At 36.5% G+C, this 19,760-nt stretch overlaps 1 long non-coding RNA gene across 1 annotated transcript; it reads left to right on the forward strand.

Moving 5' to 3' along the window:
- The first annotated feature begins 244 nt into the window (after nucleotides 1-244).
- LOC118239637 lies at nucleotides 245-12,945 on the forward strand. The gene is made up of 3 exons (XR_004772320.1): nucleotides 245-354; nucleotides 5,936-6,709; nucleotides 12,397-12,945. It is a non-coding gene; the product is annotated as an uncharacterized LOC118239637 (long non-coding RNA).
- Nucleotides 12,946-19,760: the final 6,815 nt, after the last annotated feature.

Here is a 19,760-nt window from a genome sequence, read left to right on the forward strand (position 1 = left end):
CATAAAAGATAATGATGTTTATGATATATCTTTAGCTCTCCTCTGCGTACACTGGTTTTCCCATGCATTATTTTGGGGAGAAATAATTTTTAGAAATATTTTCCACAAAAGTCAGAGATAAGGATCCTACACCTATGACAGGAGTTACATCTGATAAGTTGAGTGCAGGGTGCATGACCCTGTTTTTCTGAATGATGATGCATATTTTACGTATACTATACTCTGATTTACAAGAGAAAAATATATGGCTGCTGAGTGAACTGCGGGGAATTAAAGAGAGCTGCATAGTCTCTACCCTCATGTGCAGATGCTCAATCAATCTTGACTGCAACTTCAGCTTTTCCATCAAGAACGGTGAGCCCTATTTCTGTAATGATAAACTTGCTTTTTTTAAATTCTCAGTTCTCTTTCTTGGTAAACACAAAAATCATTTTCTCTCCTTACGATAGGAGATTATCTCAAATTCTGCTTATTCTTTCAAAATACTTTGATAAACAGCTGCTCCAAATTTCTAGAGAGAAGGAGTCATAGATTCATAAAAAATTTAGTGTGATTATATCTGTCAGCACAATCTTCCAAGCTCTTTTTACTGAAAGGGTTGATTTTGTCTTGCTGACTGAAGTATAAACATGGCTTCAATGATTGTGAAAACAAATATTTAATTTAGAAAAACTTATTTCCATAAAAAATCATGAAGAAGGAAAGATGCAACTAAAAGTAAAGAAGATATATTTGATATTAGGTTATAAAGATTGGGCCAAAGGTATAGATATTTCTGAATTTTGAAACACTTATATTGTATTGAAAATACAGGCTAACTTTCTCAATGCAGTTAATTGCCCTTTGTTAACAGATTCCACTAAACTTAGGAAAATGAAAAAATATGAATAAAAGATTTATTTAAAGAGAAGTTTCTTTTCTTGTACAAAGTTCTTGGAAAATTTTATGTGTGAACAGAGTAGACTTTCTGAATAAAATAGTATTTCATTTTGAATATTATACCCCCCTAATTGAAAAGTTGTCATTTTGAAAACTTATCAGTTATTGCAAAGGAGCAAAATTTAGCAGCTAACAAAGGATGTTGACAGCCTTACTTCTGTATCTTCATGGGATACAGAATAACTCAAGATGTGCCATGAAAGTGCTGGGAAATCTTGCAAAGAACAAAAAACAACTGCCTGAGAAAGAAGTAATCAGGATCCCATTTCCTCTTTTGAGGAAATACCAACAGAGATTAGTAGGCAACAAAGGTTACAAGTTTCTCATGGCGGGGGTTGTGTCATCTTGCAAGAGAAGGAATTGACACTGGTAGCCACACACAATGCTAGGGCCCAGCTTTCTGTGGGGGAGGCCTCAATATGGAAGTTAAACACCTCTGTTTAATCCCTGATCTACTTGCCCAATCTTAAAACCTAATTTGTGTTTTGTACCCATATTGTAAAAGTAGGAGCTCAGGTGTCTGAAACTATGGAGTAAACATTTCTGACTGTACCTATGGAAACAGAAGAGCAAGGAGCTCCACTTCCACTTCTCTTCTCCCAGAGTTTCTTTTCAAAGCTCTTGCTGGGTTAGCAGTGAAAGGTCACAGAAAACTGAGCAGGCATAAGGTACAATCTCTTCCAATGCAGTAGTGATTCTTACTTCTATTGGTGTTTTTGAGGTGTATGAAACATGTGTTGGGCTACACGTCAGCATTTGTTGGCAGGGTTGTTTTTAAGAGCGTTCCCTGGTGCTTATTGTAATGTCCATAGTTCTTGACTTCTCACTGGTAATCTGTGATGACTCTGCTTGGTGACACCTGCTCAGGAGTAAACAAAGAAAATCTGTTGCCAGTATGGTATTTTCCACCAGCAAGATGATACCCTTTAGTGGTGATGATAGCTTTAATACAAAAACAATAAAGCTCACATTGTATGTTTAATACTACTAGGTAAATGAGAGTATCTGAGAAGCATCACATTAATGTGCTAGTATAACCTAACACTTGGGAAGTAGAGGAAAGAATCAGAAATTCAAGGCCATTCTCAGCTACATAGCAACTCTATTCTGGGCCACATGAGAGCCTTTCACAAAACAAAGTCAAGTACACAAAGAGAATCAAAACCAAAGAAATATATTAGTTTGGTTTCTTGTGAGGATGCAGCATCACACAGGATTGTGTACATAGTTCCATAAGATGGGATTCATTCTCTTTATTATGGATTCCTCTAAAAGGAAAAAAACAGAACATGCTGAAGAGTTAGCTAGATATACTTTCTCACTTACCTGAAGAAATTAAGTCCATCTGAGCACTTGAACTGAGAAATATAATTTAACAAAAAAATTGTACCCAGTTTAAGAATAAATGCATCTGTAATTAGAAAATCTTCTGACATAAAAATTTCTGAATGTTAGTCCATCCCTCAATATTATTTTATATATGACTGATTAAACTTTTCATAATTTGCTTAGAAACCAGTTTATAAATACATACATATCATGCATTCCATAAACAAACATGTTTTTCTATTAAAAAGATTGAATACTAAATTTTACATTGAGATCTGGGGATATATATTATAGGCAGAACATTTGCCTCTAACATGCAAGATCCTAACCTTAATTCACCTTTAAAAAAATGAGAGTGGGAGTTAAAACATAGGAAACAGAAAAAAATACATAGACTTTTCCTTATTTATTCAGTTATTATCATAAAAATAAGTCTTACCTCAATAAAAATGACTTTTTATAGTCTCAATTGTGCCTCAGCTTTAAATACATTCACTGTACTTCCCATGCATATTTAATTTTAATACTGCCCCCTAATTGTCCTTGTAGCAGAAAAGACCATATGTCAGCCCTCAGGGCCCATTATGTGTGATACAGCTAAGCAGCCAGATATGGGAAGCAGTATTCTTGCCTTTGAAATGGCTGCTCTATTTTACTTCTCTGTTCCCAGAGGAAACGTATAAAATGTTACCTGCAGCTGGTTACAAGCATATGTGTGTCATCCAGTAGCTCTCAGAAGGAATCTGGGGCATTCTCTACTGAGCCATGATCAATCTGTGTTAGTCACACTTGGGCTAGGTCACTTCCCACATGGGTAGCAGTACAATGGAAGCTGGGAAAGAATCAAATCCCTGTTGCCTTTGTTCTTGGAGATTGCAAGGGAAAAAGAAAAATGGAATGCTCTACTCAATTCTGTTTAGCAAAGATCAAGTAAGGAAGGCTAATCTTGCATTTAGACCTTTAACTCTCTTTTATGCTATGTGTTTTGCTTGAGAGTTTCTTTTTTAGAAAGGATGTGATAGTATAAAGTGACTCTTTAGTGATAAAATACAATGGTCCACAATATACTTATCTCACAATAATTGCCTTAGCTGTTCAGAAAAAGGTGAATATTGTAAAAAAGCTTTTCTTCCTTATGGCATTAACAGTCATAAGACATGAGCCTGTAGTGGCAAATTTGCCACAATTTATTTACTGGGTCTATCAAAAGATAGTAATAGTAAGTGGAAATATGACAAAAAGGCTATATACAGAATAAAATAAATACTGTGTTTTCTTAATATTTAATGAAATTTCCTGTACCTAAGGACAGTTGAGTCTTGATTAAATTTGGTTTTGTGGGATATAAACCTTACTGACAGGTAGGTTTCTACTAGGCTCATGGCCATGATTCCCAGTGGGAAGGGTGTTCCACCAGACATCCTTAAAGTCAACAAGATATCACAGGATTTATGCTTCATTGAGCAACTGAAAGGGCATTGTTCTTCCTTCTGAATTGTGCATTTTTCTATACAATATGGATAAGTAGTATTTTCCATTTGACTTTAACATAGAGATTATCTTTCTGTTTGTGTCTTTGTTTGTTCTCAGCTAGGTCTCATTGTTTAGCTCAAGCTGTCCTTCAAGTCCTGTGCCTCTTGCCACAACCTCCCAAGTGCTGGAGAATGTGTCACTACATCTGTTGATGAATGCTATCTCAGAGTTAATGGCAAAAGTAGAATCAGCAACTGACTTGAGAGATCATTAAGTCCCCTTTCAAGGGTCAGTGACTTAGATTAAACATTCCCAAAGAAGAATCAGAGTTCAATTTCATATACAGATAGGATTATTTTTTGTCATTAGAAAGTGGGGGCCATCAAGCATGAAGATATTGGGTGATTATACAGCAGAACAAACTAATTAAATAATCTGGGGTCAGCTGCTGATATTGAATTTTGGCACTACGTTGCCTGCTAACAAAGGATATGTTACTCAACTTTTTCTGGCACTTCAATTGTTTTCAACTTAAATCATTGTCATAGAGCTAAATTTGACTGTTTTGAATTAATATTGTATAATGTTTTAATGTAGTGACTCCAACAAAGAGCTCTGTAAGTATTAAATAAGAAATTAAAATTTAAAATTCCTCAACTTCATGACTTCAACAAAGTACAACAGGAGTAGATTTGTACATCAGCTGTTCTACTTAGACATAATTCTACATTACTTCCAGTGACTGTGATCAGATTAATGTTTAGATGGGGTTGTCCCAAGCTCTGAATGTGGGACAGATGCTTTTGGGTCAGCAATTTCTGATATATGAACAGACCAGTGAGACTTTTAGGTTAGGATGAGATTCAAAGTGACACTGTGTAAACAAAAGTGTAATGGCTAACCTTAGTTGTCAACTCAATGAAGAGTAGAGTTACCTGGGATAGGATCCTTTGTGAATGCCTGTGGAGGATAATCTCCTTAGATTAATTGATGGAGAAGACCTGTCTATAGGGGATAACATGAGTCTTTAAACTGGTACTCACTCGGGGTTGTATGAAAAGAAGAAAGTGAGCTGAGCACCAGCATTTATTGCTGCGAATGCAATATGGACAGTTGCTTTAAGCTCTGCAGCTTTGGCTTCCCTACCATGACAGACTGTATTTTGAACCAAAATAAAGTCTCTTGTCCTTAAAGTTGCTCTGTCAAGGCAACAGCAACAGAATTGTAACTGATACTTGAGAAGTGTGTAACAATTCATCAAACTGCATAGCTACCATTGCTCATGTTTCCGTGTCTGGGCTAATAGCAGGTAGAACCTTATCATAGCTCTACAGCAGCTACCATGGAAACTGCTATGGTCTGACATAGTTCAGCAGCTTGGGCTTTTCATCCTCTCCTTCAGTTTAGTCAGATCACGGACTGCTAGCCTCTATTCATGGTTTGAGATAAGGTTTGAAAAGAATCTCCAAATTCCCGAGTAGGGGCATAGACCTTGTCTGTCTCTCATTACTAATTCCCCAACTGCAAGGATTTGTCAGTATACAGCTATATTCACTTTTGCCAGGGTTCTGTCAGACGAATGAATTTTGTAAAAAATTATGTTTGAAAATACTTGAAAATCAAATAAAATTTCCAGTGGGAGAATACCCAAAATAGAACAGAAATATGCTGAGAAACTCAGTGTCAAATAATTTGGGCACTTTATTTAATAAATATGTTTCAAGCTACGATATAAATCACTTGATTTTTCTGAGAGTTATAGAATGTTCTCATGGGACTGTATCACAGGAAAAAGTACATGAATGTGTAAAGTAATTAAAATAATCATCCACAAAAGAAACCAAGAAGTCTTTGTAATTCATAAATACATTTACTCCAAAAATAAAAGTCTACTTGTTTATACATTTTATTCTGTAGTCATATTGTACCAAAACAATTAGGCTTTCACTCTTGAGTGTAAGTAATTATGTTGACAAATGAAAAATGACATTTTAAAAGGAGTAATTTTGTCTGAAGTTAAGATCTTTCATGATTTTTCAAACTTATTTTAGAAGTTTACTTTTTAAAATAAGAATTTGGTTTTTTCATTGGTTATAGAACTAATATAGTCCCAAATCAAGTTAAGTCACTACTGCATTTCATATTTACTCTCAAAATTCAAAATTATGATACTTATTACAGTTCTCATTTTCAGTTTCACTCCATGATGCCAAGGAGATGAAGAGATAAACATGTGGGTATGGCTAGGCAGTTTGAGCCACAGGATGCAATTAGCATCCTAGCCCAGGGTAAATCCCTGCCTCCCACAGTTGAAGTCATGGAAGGATTGAAGAGAGGAGCAATTACATTTCCTGTGTCCTCTCAATGACTTATGACACCAACTACCTGGAATTGAACCAAACTTCACAATTCAAGGATACACTCTTCTGCAAGTAAACTTTCACCCCATGCACCAGCTGCTAGTTTGGGTTCTTCAGACCAACATCATTCTGGCCAGCTGGCTTCAAATTTGGAAATTCCCACTACTAGTTCAAATTTTATTTGCTAGACTGACTCACCAAAACTTAAGAAAGTGCTGTACTGATGGTTATACTTTATTATGACTACAGGAAATCAGAGCCATCCATATGGAAAACTTCACAGAGTAAGATCTAAGAGAGGCCCAAATATGGAAACTCCCATTGTCTGTGAACTTGTGGACTCTGTGAACTTGTAGACACTATTATCCAAATATGTTGTAGTACTCAAAATATCAGCAATCACTGAAAGCTCTACTTATTCTCTGTGTCATCATTTTGTTGGGGTTCTATTACATAGGTACAGTTGGCTGATTCAATGGACTTGTCCTTCATTCTCCAGCCTCCTTCTCTCTATGTGCTTAGGCTGATTTCACCAATCATAAAGCCCTCACACTTTATGGATGATTATGGATGCAGCAATTCATAGACACACTTGGAGCTTTGTGAAGGTAAGTAGAATCAGAAATTCAAGGTCATTATGTGCTACAAAATAAGTTCAATTCTAGCCTGACCTACATGAAATGTTTTGACTCAGATAGATAGATAGATAGATAGATAGATAGATAGATAGATAGATAGGAAAAAAGAACAAAAGAAGGAAGGAAAGAAAGAGAAAGTAAACAAAATATTATCTCTCTAATTAGATACTTGATGATCTTCCTGATAATTCCACCCTAATGCTTCATTTTTTGACATAAATTATCTAGATGCTTAGCATGTATCACTTTAGTAGCATGAATAGTTATCAAAAATTGTCAGCGGGCCATACTACACATAACAAGGTCACACTAATTGTTTGAGAAGCCCAAGGACTTATAGGCTTTCTCCAATGGGGACAGAGAGCAACTAAACTTTTCCTACATAGTTCCTGGTAATTAAAAGTCTCTGAGCTCCTAAGGAAATTAATTCAATTTAAAGAATATATATTAATGGTTTTCTATTAATAGTTTTCTATGACTATCATTTGTTAAATATGATTTGTTTCTTTTGTGGAAGACACTAAAACTAATGGGAAAACTAGGTAATAGCTAGAATGATTGACAGAGGAAAGTGCTACACAGTCTATGAAACTCTCTTTCCCTACATGTGCTTCTCAATTAAATCAACACTGATGTCCTACTGTTGCTTTTCCTCAATCAGTTAGGGTCAGATTGATCTGAATATATTAAAAGAAAAATACAAAACTAATGGTAACAGCAATAGCAAATGGTGGTTTAAGTATATAGAAAAGCTAGAGTGATAGAGTGTGGGATAGTTGGTCTCTTGGTGGTGCAAGGAAACATAGCTTTCTCCTTTTACTCTTATTGTTCTACTCTGTATTGTGCTCTACAATGAAGAACAGTACACTTTATTTTATATAACTCCTCACCCCCCCAATCACCAGCTCAGCCCAAGAAAACTACATTAATCTCTTTATGAAGACAATTTTTCTCATTATAGCAAATAGCCCCTAAAATCTTCACCACATCTTGACAGTACTATGTTGGGGAGACCAAGGTTCAACTGAGTCTTGATGGAGATTAACCGTGTACAAACCATAGTGGTTATGCTCAACTGAAAAGTCATAGGTACAACCCACGATATTTTAAAGTAGGAAAGATTTTTATATCAAGAATTTCATTTTTTTTCTGTTTTATGAAATTAGAAAAAGAAGGGTAAGCTAAAACCAATGCTAAAAATAAGATAATTTTAAAATATTATAGCTGACAAGTAAAATAGAGAAAAGAAAAATGCCAGAAAAATACAACAAAACAAGAATTAGTGTTTTAAATGAAGAACAAAATTGACAAATTTTTACATGCAGTTACCAAGAAAATAGAAAAAAGATAACTCAGAAAAGATTCCAAAATTAGATACCATGAAAGGAAAATGAAAGACCTATATATTATATAAATAGTTGGGAAAATTTCCTCATCAAATTAGCAAATTTAGTCTAGCACCATATCAAAAGGATGATATGTACATAAAAAACAAGTGAAATTTATTTTGTGAATAGAAATGTAGTTTGTTATAAGAAAAATATCCCTGAACAAAAGGGAAATATATACTCATCTCTGAAGACACCCACATATTCACACACAAGGGAGTTGATAAAAATTTTGTGATAAGAGTCAAAATGTATCAAAGGCAGTTTGTAATGTACAATATAGTATTTTGGAGGAGGACACTCCCCTGTCTGGAGTCATGCACTTATTTGCTATCAACATGGCAACCTCATGAGCATGGGGTTAGTGGGAAACCCTCACATAGCATATTTAAACTGCAGTGAGTACTTAATTTGTCAAAAAAAAAAAAAACCCACGGCTGATAATTAAGACTCTGATAGAAGGTTCCCATAGCCTTTTGGTAGTTGTGGGATCTGATTAACATGAATGTCAAAAATTTCTTTCTGCTTTCAACATGCTTTATAATGTAAAAGCTAAAGTGCTTCATTCTATTAAGTTCCTAATTAAAAGCATTATTCATCATGTATTAGGAAAGCATATAAACACTTCTCCAGTCATACACTCTGTACATATCAGTGAATGTCTGCACAGTTAAAATAATAATTCAAACTACCTGAAACTTCACCAAAGGATCGACACCTTCATTACCAATATATATTACATATACATATATATATATATATATATATATGTATGTATATATATATGTGTGTGTGTGTGTGTTGTATAATATAATATAGATGCATATAATTTCATCACTACTAATTATATATGCAATTTTTATCACTATAAATTATGTCTTATTTTTGTCATTCTTACCATTTGAATTCTTGATCTTCTTTCTGAATGCATGTTATTTTTATGATTAAAAGTAGAAAGGCATATTTAAAAAAATCCAATGACCTTTTATACAAAAGCATACCCAGAAAACTAAAAAAGGGAAATTACTCTCAATTTGAAAAAGGGTATCTGAGTTCTGCAACAGGATGTATGACAGGCTTACTAAGAGAATATTTAATGTTAATGCTGAAAAATCTACCCTATAAGCAGCCACACAGTAAGAATGTCCACATTTGCCACTTCATTGCACTAAAAAATTTTACCAGTGCAACTGAGAAAAGAATTTAAACTACACTTCTTATATACAGAAAACCCTGAAGAACATGTGTGCACATGCACACGAGTGCACCCCCTCACACACACACCCCTAAAGATACAAGTTCAACCAAATAGCAAGATGCAGATTCACCATACGTATTTAAACGCATTTGTATATGCTAGTGATTAACAGATTGAAAACACTATCTTCAGTTATTTACAGAAGCACTCCAAATAATAAGACTTGGTTACAGATTTGCATTTCAGCTTTGTAGACTCAAATTATAAAACAGTTGAGAGAAGTTTGAAAGACTTAAAAATAGAAGAATTGTGCTGATAGATTGATAAGATTAATGTTATTAAGAAATCAAACAGCTTCAAATTTAAGATTTAAGCCCATCTATATTAAAATTCTGATAAAATTTCAATGCAAATAGACAAATTGGTCTTAAAATTCATGTTAAATTCAAAAGTACTCTAAAAGCCAATATAATATTTGTAAAGAATAAGGCAGGAGAATTCATACTCTCTAGTTTAAGAATAATAGATTTATATTAATAACTAGCATAAGGATAGATATATAGATAAATACAGTAGGGTTGAGAATACAGAAAGGCACTCATATTTATAGTGAGCTGACACCCAAAAGTACTGACAGTGCTATTTAATATAGAAAATACAAATAATGTGTTTAACAAATTGTACTGGGACAATAGACAATCTTGTGTCAAAGAATAAATGTTGACTCCTACCTCACACCATATGCAAAAACTAGCCAAAACTGATTAAATATATACACTTAAGAGTTCAAAACAGAAAATATCAAAAGGAAAAATATTTATGCCATTAGATTAGTGTGAGTTGGACAACATCTTCATTAGTATAACACCAAATTACAAAGAGCCAGAGTGAAAAACAAAGATATCAGACCTCATTAAATTAATAACCTTTACACAACTGACGGCACATTTAAGAAAATGAAATGGTCATGTTTACAGTGAGAGAAAAAGTATGATGAGCTACCACATCACACCTAGAAGACCACAATCAAATGGGAGGAAATAAAGGTGTGGCTGAGGATTCTGAGAAACCCTCATCCACTGAGGGTGGGAACATAATATAAACTGGGGCAAGTACTGTGGAAAACACTTTGAAAGCTCTTTAAAATTTCAAATATAAGGTTACTACAAAAATCTAGCAATTTTGCTCCTTGGTATATATTAAAGGGAACTGGAAACAGGTGTTCAAACAAATGATTTATATGAGCATTCAAAGAAGCATAACTCACAATAAACCAATATTTAGTTAGGTAGAACTAACTATATATTCAACAAATGGCAATGGAATTTCTTAAACTGTACAGAAATGTTTAGCAAAAAAAAAAAAGTGCTGAGTACTCATACATGTAACAACATACTGCAACATAGATGAACACTCAAAACTTTTATTTGTGCTACAAGGGAAAAAAGATAAAAGATAAGTTGAGTAGTTACAATTTTGTTTATAGAACCTATTTAAAATAGACAAGTTCAGAAAATCAGTAAGAAAGTGTAAAAGTAGTTCTCAAGTTAAGAGAAGGAGTGATGGAGAATGACGGTTTGGTGGCCAGTACTGTACTTTGAGTACACTAGAATTTTATGAAATGGTATTCTTTTTTTAATAATTTATTTTTATTTTATGAGCATTAGTGTATGGGTGTCAGAAGTTGAGTTACAGACAGTTGTGAGCTGAGTTGTGAGCTTGTGGGTGCTGTGAATTGAACCTGGGCCCTCTGGAATAGCAGTCAGTGCTTTTAACTGCAAAGTCATCTCTCCAGCCCACTGAAATGGTATTCATTATTGCACCATTTTGCTGAAGTACTTATTCAGGTTGCGTAAATTAATCACATTTATTTATTTATTTATTTATTTATACTGTGTGTGTGTGTGTGTGTGTGTGTGTGTGTGTGTGTGTGTGTACACTCATGCAAGCATAGCAAGGAGTGCCTGTGGAAGTCAGAGGACCACTTGTGAGAGTTGGTTCTCTCCTTTCACCAAGTGGATCTGGGGATCAACCTCCAGTTGTCAGGCTCAGTGGCAGATATGTTTTTATCATCTAAGCCATCTTTCTAGCCTAGGTTTTTATGATCTTTATCTCCATTAAAATACATTCTGCACACAAAAGAAAGGGCTCTGCACCCTATCTGGGCAGCACACTTGGGCTGACCCTATTGTCTGGGATGCAGGTGAGCAGGCACTGAGGGTGAGAGAGCAGGGTAGTTGACACCTCCCCTCCCCCCATCTGCCATGCAGTGACATGGGTGATGGAAAGATGCTCTTCCCCTTGTGCCCCTGGCTACTTGCAGCAGGCAAGAGAGCTTGCCCTGGGCTCCAGAGAGTGAGAGAACTAGCCCTGCCTCTCACCAGCTGCAGCACACAGGAGAAGAGATCTCGCACCCTGCCTGGGCAGCACACTGAGGAACAATAACACAGGAGAACAACAGGGTATCTAAGAGGATCCCCAGTGAGAGCCCATTATCAGTGGTATAGCAGTAATCAGAGGCCTTGAGGCAGATCAATGACCTTTGACAATGAACACTAGCAGTAAAGATGAATGGACTAAAGAGTAAACTGTGTTACTCAATGGGCCTCAATTCTTCCAGGACACAATTCTTCTTTTTTTGTTTCTTTGTTTTTCTTTCTTTTTAAATTTAGTTTTGTTGGGGGGGGGCATTGAAAACGCAGAGGGTGGATTGGAAGGGATGGGAGGTAAGTGCAATTGGAATGCATGATGTGATATCCACAGAGAGTCAATCAAAAATATGCATGTATACATATTTACATACATTCTGCTTTGCTTCGGGTATTCTATTTACAAACTTGGTCCCTTCAGTTTCTTCTTCAATTACACTTTTCTTGCAACAAGTTTTGAAAGTAGACTTACTTTCCAAAAATCTTTGTTTAAAACTATGGATGTCCAAGTTTTGTAGTTTGTTTTAATCAAGTTGAAGTATTAATGAAAAATAACTAAACTTGAATACGTTACTGTAGAGCGATGACTTTATTGGCCAAATACAAAGAAAACAATGATCTCTCAATTTGAATTCATTTTAGCTGCTCTTATGAAGGTGACCAGCATGGCTATTATATACTACAACTTCCTCAAGGCATCTTTCTCCTGGTGAAAGATCCACACAACCCTCCTTCTCCAACTTGTGATCAAAGCACTCCACTTGACAACATTCACAAAGTGAGCATGCCTGCGCATTCTCCAGGGACACCTTCTTGCCTGGAATGCCAGTGAGATCTTGTCATCCTCTAGTGGCTGAACTCCAAAGCTACATTCCTAGCTTTCGCCAACATGCTCTGTCCCACAGTGTTCCATATTCATTTCTAACATTCGACACTTTCACTTGTGATCATAGGAAGACAATGGTAAGCTATTGCGTATAGACCCAAATACATCTAGATGCATGTGTGCTGTAGTGAATAATATCATGCTTGCTCCTTGGTCGGTACTGCACTCCTAATTACTTACCTGAACATTTTGCATACTCATGTCACTTTCATTTTACTTTATGGTCTTGCTAGGCTGAGGCCACTATGACAGCAAAATTACCCCATAAAGTGTAGGTAAATCACATAACACAATAAAATTATACACATGTGATTGAATATTTCATTGGCTTTTGGTTATTGATTTTTTTCTAGCTGATATATCTGAATTGTATTTTATAACAGCAAATGTGCAAATATTGGGCTAATGTACTTACAAATATCCTGAATTACTTTCTATTACTAAAGAATGATTTCTATTGGGCTGAAGTATTAGGATAAGTTGAATTAACCACTGGGCTTTCAACTGTTTAAGAATGTCTTTCCCGACTTTTGTTGTTATTATCACTAAAAATACACAATCAATATTTGTTCTACAGAAGTTACTCACTCTATAACTAATTTATCTGTTTGATGCCAATAGAATTTCACATATTAGAACTGCTCAAAACTACACTTAAACCAAAACTGTTTCTCAAGGAGTAGTTTGCTTCCTAAAGTCTGTACTAATGAACCTTGACTCTGCCTTATGTCACAGCTGGGCACTGAAATTCGTTCCTTTAAGTTCCAGCCCTACTAATTCCCTGAGCAGCTTCCCCAGGAAAGGTCCTTCTTTTAAGTCTGGCACTACGCTATAAACACACTCCTGTTTATTCCAGCTAATGAAAAACAGGCTGTCTGGAAATGTGTCTCTGAGGAAAATGCCGAGCAAATCTTTAGAAACACAGCTCTCTGAGTTGACTGAAAAGATAGCATTTGGGATTATGTTGTAAGCAAAAGTTATGGTTGATGTTATATATCAAGCTAAAAAATAAGTCTAATTGGGTGTAAAATTTTCTTGGCTACATCAGCTTGGGCTTTGGTCAGAATGGGCAAAAGTGGTGAGAATTTTTTTTTTCACACATAGTTAGCCTTCTCCTGTCCCTGCTTCCACAGCACTCTTATTACTGCCCCCTCACTCCTGACCCCAATTTTGCTTTCCTGCTGGGAATCCTTTTCTGGTCTTGTTATCTCTCCTTGGGATCAGTCAGGCTGTCCTTCCTTTCTTCTCTTCCGTTATAAGGTGTCTAACAGTTTATAGCCTTTTAATCTTGTGGCTTTTCCTGTGGACAGTTTCAAACAGCCTCTACAGCTGCTTTAGGTCCTTTCATTTGAAAAAAAAAACTAGCGATTAACTTTTGAATCACAGTGTTTATTATTGAAAAGTTTTCCAAGGGTCTGCCTAACTGAGTGTATTGTCCTTGGAAATTATTTTCATCCAAAAGTTAATTTTCACTTGAATGCTTAATAGTGAGCAAATGACAAGGGCTGTTTTTCTATAGCTTCTCACCAAACTCTAACTGTCCACATCTCTGTTCTCTATAGTCTTCAACTGCTTGAAGAGATGTGCACTTTTTATTGACTATTCTTTATTTTTAAATGCAAATGGCACTCTCATTTCAAGTATGTGACTTTGCTCACTCTTACTGTGCATTTCCCTCAGTTGTCCATTCCTTCGCACTATTACTCATTACTGATTCTTTAGTTGCTTTCCCAGTGCTCCTGGAAACTAAGTATTACTAGTGCCTCCTGCGTGACTCATGCAATGCTCCTTCAGGAAGCCCCCATGGGTTTTATTTTCCTATGGGAAACTTCATTTGATCAATATTATTTGGTTGCTTTCTGTAGTGAAAATGTATAATATGAAATATGAAGATTATATGATATTGGGGAATACCTCCTGTGGAGGTCCAGATTGTAGGTCTTGAAAAGAATTTTTCATAAAATAATTTAGTCACTCCAGGGGGAGGAGTTCTTCTGTCACCCTTGCTTTTATATGCTTCACATTCATGTTTTCTTTTTCTATCGTTTCCTTCTGTTAGCTTTGATTGCTCTTAATATGATATCCAAAGAGAACCAAAACTTTTTGGGTGAAGACAGTTTTATACCTTACTCCCTTTGTAGCTTGCAACTTCATAGATGCTCAGAAGACTAAAGAAAGCACCGCCCAACTGCCCCAGGTTAGTCACAGAAACCTCCTAATTCTTATACTCACGTTGAAAAACTGGCCTGAAATGTGATGGTATGAGCCTGCAGGATTCTCAAAGTTGTTGTTGCTTTTTTCCCCAGAAATTCATATCCACAGAGATATACTTGCAGACTGAATCATTATCGCAATGATTACTTGTACTATGACAAAACACAAATTAGGTTCACATTATTTGGTTTAGAATAAATTTTTAGCATTACATATTTAATTAAAATATTATCAGTGTGTATGCACATGAGTGTTTTTTCTGGGAACTGGTTAGGCATCACTTGCTTGAAAAGCCCTTTGAGGCCAGAGGAGGGTTATCCTTCCGGAATGGAGTGACAGAGACTTGTGAGCAGCCATGTATGTGCTTAGGATAGGACAGGGTAGTCTGAAAGAACAGACAGTATTCTTTATCACTGAGCCATCAACTCTAAATCCCCATTGTATCTTCTTTAAGGAATGCTTGCCAAAAATAAAACTCTCAGTTTCATAATTCATAGATCACTGCCATGCTCAGCCACCATCAGAGCAGCTCTTGTTTTTCCCCTCTCTGTGGAAACTAACACAGAAACCCACAACTGGACACTGTGTAGAGAGTGAGAGACTTTGAGCACTCAGTTGTAAATGGGATGTATTTCCCAACTCTCTGATTTATCAAGGCCTCCCCTCAGGCTTCAGTAGTCTAAACTAAAGTTGAATTAGAAATATATAAGGAAAATATATATATATATATATATATATATATATATATATATAATCAGTGTTATTTGTCTGAAAGAAACTGCTTCCTTGATTTTTGTAGGTTTGTGTGTGTTTTGGTTTCTGGGTTTTTTGTTTTTTTTTTAAATTGTGAGAGAATGGAAGGGCAGAATTGGGTGAGGAGAGAGGCAGGGAGACTCTGGAGGATCTGGGGGAGGGAAAAATATTGTATGAAAAATATTAGTTTTGTGGCTCTGCTTCGTCATCAGGATCTTTAGCTGCACTGGTGCAGGGGGGAGAAGGGAACAAAAGCAGGAAATGGGGTTAATAGGATGGCTGTGGGGAACTCAGAGACAACCCTCTGGGAGTCAGATTTCAGTGAGTCAGCTCAATTTTATTCCAGAGCATAAGGAATATATACGATTACAAGCCTGGGGACAAACCCCAATTTGCATTAAGTGGTATGCTCCTATCACAAGGCTTTGTATGAGGCAGTAGGGACCTATAGAAGGGCTTCTAACACAAATCTTCCAGCAGGAATCTGTGCCAAGGGTCAAGTTAAAGATAAATCAGGTATCGGGCTTAGACAGCTTTCAGATAAGGTCAGTCCTCTGGGTTCAGGGATATTCTCCAGATAAGGGCAGGTAAAGAGCAGGAAATTTCACTGGGGAGGGAAGGAGTCTCCATGTGACTGAGCTTTTGGAAAAAGCTGTCAGGCCATGATATACTGTGACCTCTGACCAGCCAGCAAGGTCTTCCAACACTTTTCAATTTAAAAAAAAAAAAAAAAAGGATAATTAAGTAGCTAGTGGAGGTGAGTTGGCAAGTTTCCTCACCAGGTGAGAGTGCTGGCTGCTCTTGCAAAGACACTGAGTTCAGTTTCCAGCACTGAGATGGTGGCTCAACGTGCCTGGGGCCCTCTTCTGGTATCTGCCAGCACTGCATGCATGTGCTGCAGATACCAATCAGGAGTCTTCTCAGCGCAGTGAGAGCTCCAAGGAACTCACAGACCATCATCACCCTGCTGCTTGTTTCTTGGCTTCTCGCCATGGAAGCTGGAAGCCCTTTCCTTTTTTCTGTCATTTTTGCCTCGTATTTGTGCTTCCTTGATGAAGGTATCGTAAACCAAATTTCTAAGCTACTCTTTGGGGTCTTTCTTGTGTGAAATGATGTGCACACAAGTAAATAAACCACTTATCAAAAACCAATACTAATAAGTAAATAAAATTTGTGTCTAGAATTTGTTTTAACTTTAAAAGAAGAAATATATGCTTAACAGTGTTAGGAAACCCTGTCCTAAGTCACGATTGAGTTTGCTAAACACACAAGTAAAGGAGTTCCTCCTCAAAACTACAGTAACAGCATAGCTTTCTGTGATTGCTCATGGCTTTTCTTACATGTATGCCTCAATCACCCCCACCTCCCCTTGTATTATTCCCAGCTTCTCCCACTCCTAACTTTATGCTTTCCATCTCCTTTTCTTTTTCTTCTTCATTAAAAACTCACTAAATGCACAATTAGTGTTTCCTGTATGTGCATGAAAATGGGGCCATCCACTGTGACATGAACAGATCTACCCATAGCTACCTCCTCGAAACAGAATTCCAGTGGGATAAGACCTTGTTACATAGCCCAAATTTTACTATGTTGCTGCAGGATAATTGTTTACACTACATGAAAATGTGTATTTGTGAATTGTTTAATAAAAAGCTGAACGGCAAATATCTAGGTAGAAGAAAACAGACTGGATTTCCTGGGAGAGAGAGGAGTGCTGGGAGAAGAAAGGCACAGATACCAGTGAGGATTAGGAAGAAAATGTCATCAGGTTGCATTGTATGAAATTCCCAAATAATTAGTAAAAATATTATGTTGGGGGAACAAAGCAAAACAAAAACTGAAATATGACTTCTACTGATTGAATTAAATTTTTATAACATTTAAATTCAAGCCATCACAAATTGTCTCATCATACATCTGAAATCATGTGCATTTGTTATGACATGCTGAGAATGCTAATGCTGTCCTCAGAATTTATAGTTTATGCAGTGGAAATCGCTTCCTGATTCTCTCTCTGTCTCTCTGTGTCTCTGTCTCTGTCTCTGTCTCTCTCTCTCTCTCTCTCTCTCTCTCTCTCTCCCTCCCTCCCTCTCCCTCCCTCTTTCCTTGTCTCTCTGCTTTGTTATTCAGAGAAACCTGATTCCTTGCTATCATTTCAGTGAGGGGACTTTCTATCTATCCAGTGACAGCACAGGCCCAATGTTATCTGATTTGAAGAACTCAGCCTTCTAGTGTCTCTCCAAGGGAACAGCATTGATCTTTTAGAAAGATGACCAGATCAAGCTCTTCCTATGCCATTTATTGTTACAACTTTATATCCACAGAAGTTATATTTTAATGCATTTTGGGGGGTCTGGAGAGATTGAGATTACTCAGTTATGATCAGTGCTTGCTTGGAAAAATCTGAGGATCTGCTTTCCATTCTCTAACACATGGAAAGCCAGGCACAGTGATGCATATCCATATCAGCATGGGGAGGCTGAGACAGGTGAATCCCAAAAGCTCACTAGCCAGACACCTTAATCAAATAGATGAGGTCTAGATTCAGACACGGACCCCACATAAAGGAAATAAACATCCAGTGTCCTGCTCTGGTCTCCGCATGTGTGCAGGAGCAAGTACATCTGGACACTCAAGTACATGTACTATCCCCCACACAATCATTTCTGGACAATTAATGCTATAGAGGTTATCTCATATGTTACTTGATCCTTAAAGAGAAGCTATATACATCATCATCTGGAACACAGTAATTCAAAGTTGAAGAAATAAATTTAGAAGGTGATTGAATTACCCAGTATCTGAGAGCATAAATAGCAGAAACAGCCTATAAATGCAATGGCTCTGATTCAAAACTTAGTGCTCTTTCCACTGTATCACGTTTAAAAATGATACACCAGATTATATTCATTTGTACAATGGAGTTGTACCAAACATATATTTAATTTATTTGAATTAAATTGCAAAAGAAAGCCCAAGATAGATAACATTTAAATAAAACATAGATTATTGTGTCAGACATCTTACTCAATAACCATATGCCCTAAGCAGTGGCATCAATCGAGCTTGTAGAGAAAAATTTTGGCTCAGTGAAACTTTTGAACAAAAATAATTTACTTCAGACACATCAATAAGTAAGTAAAATGTGCAGTTTGACCTTCAATTGATGATAGGGAGTTGTAAAATTAATTGAGTGCTAAAAAGAATCATTCATCAAGAAAAAGATACTGTATTCTGAACTGTAATTGATGGGAGAGAAGTATTCTCAATCTTTGTAAATTTCATTTGGAAAATTAAATAAATTTGCCATCTCATTTCTCTATTTCTTTCCTTTTGAGTTTAATTGTTTGGGGAGCATAGCTAGGTTTTGTAAGATATATTCACCTGTTAAAATAATAACTCAAGTAAGAGACCTATAGGTCCAAGGGCTACATAACAAACAACTCAATGTTAATTATCAGGAGATAATTACCGTATTTGAGATTTGGAATTCCTCTATTCCTCTGTCGTCTCTCGAAAAAAATTAATGAGTATCTCCCTGCAAGATTTCCCAATTGGGAGCATGGGAGGAGGGGAGAGAGAGTTACGTGAAAGAGAAGTGGAGAAGAGGAAGGGAGAAGAGGACATTGGGGAGCAGGAAGATAGACTCAGGAGAAGAATAGAGAGCAAGATAAGAGATACCATAACAGAGGGAGCCATTATAGGTTTAAAGAGAAATCCGGCACTAGGGAAATGTCCAGAGATCTACAAGAATGACCCCAACTAACAATCTAACAATCTAATTAAATGTCCTTCCTGACAATGAGATTGATGACTACCTTATATGCCATCCTAGACCCTTCATCCAACAGCTGATGGAAGCAGAAGCAGACACCCACAGCTAAACACTGAGCTGAACTCTTGGAATCCATTTGCAGAGAGGGAGGAGTGATGAGCAAAGGGGTCAAGAACAGGCTGGAGAAAAACACACAGAAACAGCTGACTTGAAAAAGGGGTTGCTCATGGACCCCAGACTGATAGCTGGGAAACCAGCATAGGACCTATCCAGATCCTCTGAATGGGGGCAATCTATGGGGTGGATCTATGGGGCAATCTGGCAGTGGATCAGTATTTATCCCTAGTATTTATCCCTAGTATACGAATGGACTTCGGG

This window comes from Cricetulus griseus (assembly GCF_003668045.3).
Source record: "Cricetulus griseus strain 17A/GY chromosome 1 unlocalized genomic scaffold, alternate assembly CriGri-PICRH-1.0 chr1_1, whole genome shotgun sequence".
Taxonomy (NCBI): domain Eukaryota; kingdom Metazoa; phylum Chordata; class Mammalia; order Rodentia; family Cricetidae; genus Cricetulus; species Cricetulus griseus.